Source organism: Haliotis rubra, unplaced genomic scaffold (assembly GCF_003918875.1).
Source record: "Haliotis rubra isolate DU_JTF1 unplaced genomic scaffold, ASM391887v1 Scf1980, whole genome shotgun sequence".
In the NCBI taxonomy this organism is placed as follows: domain Eukaryota; kingdom Metazoa; phylum Mollusca; class Gastropoda; order Lepetellida; family Haliotidae; genus Haliotis; species Haliotis rubra.
In genome coordinates this window covers 40,468-47,874 of record NW_025765981.1, presented here as the reverse complement: position 1 = coordinate 47,874, position 7,407 = coordinate 40,468, and positions in this window count along the sequence as shown.

Sequence of the window (7,407 nt, the reverse complement as noted above, 5' to 3'; positions counted from 1 at the left end):
TGGATCTCATGTCCAACCATAGCGCGTACTTGGTGGTCAGGTATTCACGGATCTGCACCGAGGATAGGTCCAGGTCCTTGATGACGTGTTGGTGCCGGGTCGGTAGTTTCGTTATCTCGTCCCACTGCTGGTGTGCCCTTATACCAGCGCTGAACAGCTGGTTGGGCACGCCCTCGATGGTCACTTCCATCTTTTCAATCTCGTGGTTGAAAAACTTCTCGCTGTCCCTTCGGAATGGCTCGTAATCCTCCACGGGACGATCAGGATACCTTTCATCGATCGCGCCGGGACGTTTAGGTTGATGTTCCACATCATGTCACTCTTATCCCGCACAACCGCTCTATGCCTCAGTATGTGGTCGTACAGGATGGCCACCTTCCCCTAAGTACTGGTTTCGAACTTGCCTGGCCAGCTCCGGGCTAGTGACCATGTCACTGGTGATGTTGTCGATGGTGTAACTGGCCTCATCACCGTTCGGCGTACGCACGACTTTGCTGTAGGCGTTAAACGGGAGCTCGTATTCAAGCCTGTCACCCAGTGCAGCCTGGTAAAATTGCACGTGTCCTGTGAGCAACTCGAAGTTGAGCGGCACGCAGAAACTTTTCCCGTACGCTTGGGCGATGGCCTTTTCACCCTCTGAGATCTTGTCTAGCTGGTCTTGCGTGAAGCCGTACCCCACGCGCAACCGATTCAATTTAATGATACCTTGGTACACGTCATTGACGCGTTCTCCCTCGCTTTTCCAGAGGTCCCCGTAGCAGTGAAACACGTCACTGTCGTCGATGCTCAGCACCTCATTACCGCTGATCATGATGGTGGTTTTCTTGATGATGGCCAGACCTACGTTCCGCACTAGCGTTGTTTGTCGTTGGCGGAGGTCAACGTGAGGTTGAACGTTAGTCGAACTGTGCCTGGTACAATGAGGTCATTCTCACCCAGGTTTGGGAATCTAACCAGCAGCGTTTGGTTCTGGTCTATCTTGCTGGGATTGTTGGTGATGGTCACCGACTGGCGCACGGCTCTCTTGATCTTGGGAAAGGATCTAGTTTCCTACCATACATTGTTATATAGATAAAATATAAAAGGCGGTCATGAGGACATCCCGATGGATGATATGTGTGCTGGTGCTGATGTGGATTACGATGACACCTCATTCACGAACAACCCCTTAAGTGCTGAACTTGTACAGCCGGCCGTCGACGTTTATTTACGACGCAGTTGAAAAGAGAGACAACATCAAGCGGTTGGTACGAGACTATGCCAAATTTACCGTCGATAAGAAGGGCATGCTGCGATTTAAGGCTCACCCGGGGGTTGATATCATGAAAAAGACGGGAAAGGACCGTATGCTTTGTCAACACTCACCAGTCGCCCTGGTGGAAGTCAACTGATCCGTGATGAACTAGGCTTCATAGATTACGGTGGCACACGGCCTAAGCTTCCCCCGAAGGTCGTCCAAAGTCTGCAAGCAGCCAGGGCCGAACTCAGCGGTGAAGGTGATATGCCCCAATGTGCTAAAGAAACATCAGACAGTATCGAAGAAATATTGGCCACATACCATGACAAACCCTTGCCTGGGTTCGAATTTCCTGTTCGAGTACTGCGAGGCCTAGACGAAACCTTGAAACGTGTACGCGGAGAACTCGTGAACAACATGGGGAAACTGAACAACCACGATAAGCACATCACTCTCGAGAAAAGAAAACTCATGGACTCGGTTGGAATCCACTTAATCGAACCGGGAACAGCTTCCATCCCAGATCAGCCGCGTGCGGGAAACCATCGATCGAGTCCTAAATGAAGACACCACGTTGGCCAACAGGATCCGAATCGTCTTCCGAGAGCAAGGGCTTACTATCACCAGTATTCTGACTGCATTGGGCTTCATCATATCAACCCTGGTCATGTTGCTGATGCCTGCTGGCGGCCTCGGGGGTGATGGTTCACCAAGCGGGGGTACAATCACTGGTGGCGTCAGAGACTGGATATAAAAACACCTGAAATCCCTCGGAGGCCCTGGCTCAACTCGCTGGTAAGGCCGCCGAAGCCCTGCCCGGCATCCTGGGTGGCTGCTCAGCACGCTGGCTAAAACTGTCACGTGGCTCGGTCAAAACCTGTGGGCAGCCGTCGTCGCCATGGTGGGTCTGGTGTACGTAGCGGCTAAGGAATTTTAACCAAATGAGACCCAATCCAACCCCGATACCGCCAACCACCAACGCTGTTTTACGATAGATGTGTTCCTTGTTTTCAGCCACCCGGTGTGGTGGCAGGGGCTGTGGTGGTGTGGGTTGAACCCTGGGCTTCAGGGTGGTACGACTATACCTGTTTCACCTGTGGGAGGTGGGACATGACTCACGTTGATGCCTGCTTTGCTGCCCAACTTCTGGTCGGCCGTGGCTATGACTATTTCGTTGTTGTAACCCACCACTTTTTTTACTCTCAGTTGCATATCGCTCGGAGCCATGTACAATCCCACGTCAAAGCTGTAGTCGACTTTCGACCGGGCGTATTCCAATACGTCTTGGTAGCATCGGATAGCACTCGGTAGATCAACTGGAGCATTGATAGCATCCTCGACGTTGGATACGAACTGTTTCTGCGCGTCGTAAGCAGTCCCCATACCGATAATACTGGAAAGCGCTTGCGTCTGCGCACCTAACACAGCCCACACGTACGTTCGAATCGAGTCGTTCAATCTGGTGACACCGGCACCAGTAAACCCTTTCAACGTGTCCAGCATGAACATTTTCCAATCGTCCGCGGGCCCCTGCTCGAACCTCCAGACTCGGTAATCCTTGCTCGTGTCGAAAGCCATGTAACGGTCATCCCACTCGTTTGTTATATGATACGACTTGTACCCCCATTTTTTCACCAGCTGTTTGCTGGCTTCCGCGATGTGCATATTGTGAGCGATGGGGATACCCAACCCATGGTTCGGGCCTGGCAAACGCCAATCCGTCTTCGGGTCTAGCTTGAATTCATTGCAAACGCGTTCATAGGACCGTCTATCATACTGGTTGTTTACTGCGTCCCATACTTTGTCCTCTGGGAGCGGAGCTCTGATCTCTGGAAACACCTGACCTGGTAGTCCACGTGAAATGTGAACACAGACTGACTCAGCGGTCTCCGCCGAGTGTCGGTTAATGTCAAGCCACACCCAGTCATCGCACACCACACAGCGAAGTTGAGTTGACTCTGCCAGAACTGCATCGGGTTGTTGAACCAAGCGTGGACTACCTTAACGTTAGTCACCGAAAACCTATACCTGGCAAATACATCTATAAACTGGGCGCTGAAATACAGTCCATCAGCGACCACGATCTTCATGTGTGGGAAACCTATATCCAGTTTAGGGTAAAACACTCCCGGAGTGTAAAACACTCCTGTGGAGGATTCTCCTGGCTTGTACATTTTTGAAGTATTATATAATCAGTATATATACTCTAACATGTACGTAACACTTCCAGGAATAACGAGCGGCGAGTCCGTTCAGCTGATGCATGCGATCGATAACACGTCGGGCCAACTCGAAGTCACACTCTGCGATATCACCTACCTACCTCGATGGACTAACATCAACGCCAACAACAACAAGCTGTTCGTCAGTGGCGCCCGCAACCAGATAACTGACGGCTACTACAGCATGTGCTCGCTAAGCGACGAGGTCTTCAAACCCTTGCAAGCTGAACTCAAGATGAACGACTCACATAGCACAGTGGTGTTAACCAACAACGGACTAAACCCCTCGAGGCTCGGCCGACCATTGGCGAGGACACTCGGGATGTCGCCCGGACGATATAAAACCCACAACTACCGTCACAGGCACGAAGTTACCCGACCTAGTACCGTACCGATAGCTGTGCATTCATCTCGTTCAGTTGGGCACAACAGACAACATTCAAGGTGGTCACCCTTCCATGATACTGAGAGCCGTACCGGTGAAAACAGAGAAATACAACGACGGTAGAACCGAGTCGTTTTCACCGCGTCAGTATAAGAGGTTAACTCGGGGCAACATCCCTGAGTTGATAATATCAGTGTTAGATATAAAGCATAATCCTGTTAATATAGCATACCTCAGCATAACGCTGCACATAAAATGACTAGCGCACCAGGTCCCGGAAGGAGGTTGAAAAAATGCGTCAATGCGGGGATCTCCGACCGCGGGGACACACTTACGACCCCGGAGTAGATGGTAAACTGTACTCCTTGCAACTGAAAAACAACATTTACAAACGTGTTGAAGTTCCCTCCATCGGTGGAACCCTAGGTGACATAGTAGATGTCTCAGGAGCGGCCCTCAACACTCGGTTCGACCAAGTCCGCATCGGTGATGATAGATGGGCAGTCTCCCAATCGTTCGGAGGCAAACTGTTCGACTTAGAAGATGTTGATAGCATGACCGTTGCCCGAAACAAGCCATATACGCTCGTCTTCACCGACGACGACAAGTGGGTGTTGTTACCCTCTCACGATTGGTTTCTCAACATAAGTCTCGGCTCCCCCTACGTGTTCACGCAGAACAAAGACAACTACCTAAACAAAGTCGTGAACAACGGAACCCTGCTCGTGGCTTACGTCCCGGCGCAGAGACGTAGTGTAATCATCAGCCCAGTCTCGAATGCTACAGCCCACATGCTAATGAGTAAACCGGGAGTGCAAGATGGGGCATTGCAGTTGGTGTCTGAATTCGCTGGCGTGGCCAACATCCTGACAAGCCTACCGGCTAACTGCACGCTGGTGAACAAGGGGAACAATCGCAGGATGAAGTCGAAATCGTGAAGGGGATCAAACTCCAGTGAAACGGCACCAGTATCAAGTTTGCACTGTTTACGTGCGGGTGGGTGTTGACTCCCACACCAGTCTGCATGGGGTCACCGTGACCGTGGAAGACATGATATCACTCACCAAGATCTTCCTACCCGACAACATACACTTCATGGGGGTGAAGTGCACCCCTGAGAAATTATCAGAAAAACAATTGGAAACTATCTCGCAATAGTATTATAGCAATGTCCAATCGTCATCGGCCCAACGCCACACTTAACAATCTAGGACACACGGAGGGATTCGATCTGCCAGGCAAGGAAGACGCCTTGTACGCCCTACACTTGAAAGACAACGTGTATAGGCGGGTGTCCCTGGCAGACGACTTTATAGAGGCCAAATGGTTGATCAACATGACCCTCACCGCACCTTATATCTCGTTAAACAAAGATGGGTATTTCTCCGAAATTAGGAACAACGGTATCTTCCCCGGGGCTTTCATTCTGGGGCCTGGTATAAGTGCTGATCTAACACCAGATTACACGAGCACCATGTTAGATTCACCCTTGAAGGGTGAGTTAAGGTTTGGCGCCCTCGATTCCCAATCGGGGCTTATGACTGTGAGACGAGGCTCCACACTCATCATAGAATTCCATCTAATAACAACCCCTTATAGTACAACAGAAGTACAATTTTAACCCGGGGTGATAATATACTAGAATCACCAACGTTACCGTGTCGTCATACAACCGGACCCCCGAACGGGTTATATAGGCCCCTTAATAATCCCCGATGGGGTTCTTGTGGGCGCAGAGTTACCTATTAGCCTCTCACCTATTTCCCTGCACAAGGATCTAAACCTTATAAGCCTCAAGTACATTGATCACCTATTAAATGAAACCCAATTAAAAAATATCTCATAAGATATATTATATGCACACAGGATGGGTCTACACCCAGTCGTACAGGAAGTCGTGAAGACCCTGGAAACTGTAGACGGGTTCTGCTTGAGGCAGTTATGTGATGTAGAACGCCAACTAGAACAAGACCGCGACACCCGGAAAGCACTATGTAAGAAGTGCCATAGAGCTTTCAATATCGTGGATAGGGCTGATACTGCCCTTAAAATAACCAGCATGGGACTAGGGGCGGCAGGTGTTGGGTTGTTAGCCACCATCGTGGCCACACCTATAGTGCTAGGCATTGAGATAACAGCTGGGGTTGTAGGGGGGGGGTAGGGTTGATGTTTAAGGTTGCATCCCGCAGATTGCATCGTAAGGCATTGAAACACGAGATCAGGGTTCTAGCCGAAGCAAAGCTGAACACAGTAAGTGAGTGTATTTCCACAGAACTCACTGACAGTAAGATCTCAGAGGAGGAATTTCGTTCAATCCTTTCTGAACTCGACAAGTACCGTAAGATGAAACAAGAAATCCGGTCCAAGTCTCGTAAGTCTGCTAACAGCGAAGGCGAGAAAAAAAAGTACATAGAACAGGGGGACGGAAAGCCCAGCAAGCCTTTATTACGAACACCAAAGAGATCATAGGCGATTCACATTAAACTGTTTCATCGAGGTCAACGAGACATAGTGTCAAGTGCTAGTTCGCGGTCATAGTGACATTATTGTGTCACGTGCGACCGGGAAGTTAACTGGGGATTCAAAAGTAGTCTATACAATTGGGGCGAAATCTAAGGGCCTGACAAAAGCTTTATTTGTGAAATAAAGCTTTACAGAGGCTTTTGTTGGACTTGATCTCGGACCGCTATTGTATATACTACTTAATGTCATATAAAATATGTTAGTATAGTATTGGATGACTTTCCGTCATAATCAAGAGTCAAAGCTTTTGATTGCTTGATTCATATTTAGTCGGGGGCTGTTTCTTTTAAGGACGCCCCCATTTTAGTCTTTGAAAAACATTGTGTCCAGATATTCAAGCTGGCCCTGTTTACAATATACTGTGAGTTGACACTTGTGTGATCATTCAGTATTTACTTTGAACCTTAAGCATCATGTGTGAAAAAGTGAAAACATTAGAATAAGTTATGTCCCTATGATTTCGTCGTCTGAAAGGGGATGGTTAGTGTCTCCAAAGCAAGCTGTTTCAGTAAACATGAAGGGGGAAATCACTTTAACAAGCGATTGTACTTTCATATTGCTTTTTTATGCACTTTAATATCTTAGCTTGATTCTAGCGGACGTCTACCTATCTCAAACACACAAAATGTTTCTTGCATATTTTGTTACCTGAAGTTTGTGGTGCATTTATTGCAGATTTTGCGCTTTTGGGGGGTACCAAAATAAAATTTCAAACAAAATGGGGATCGTAAGGCTGGAACGTAGCAAAACCAATTTGCTTGAGGTTGACAGATAATATGTAGAAAAATAAAACATAAAAAACAGCTGCATTTGTATCATTTACCAGGGCAGGCTGACTACTTTTTGACTGTCCCTCGTATCAGAATTAGTTTAGGCTCAAAACGTTTTCATAGCCCCTCGAACATGGATGTTCGTTTCTCGAATAACAAAGTCAGATACAGCGAAGTTCGGCTTAGAGGAGGACATCTCTTTCCACAAGGAATGGTCATCATCAAATATCGTTATATGTGTCACCTATTTATAGCAGATTCAGGATTTAT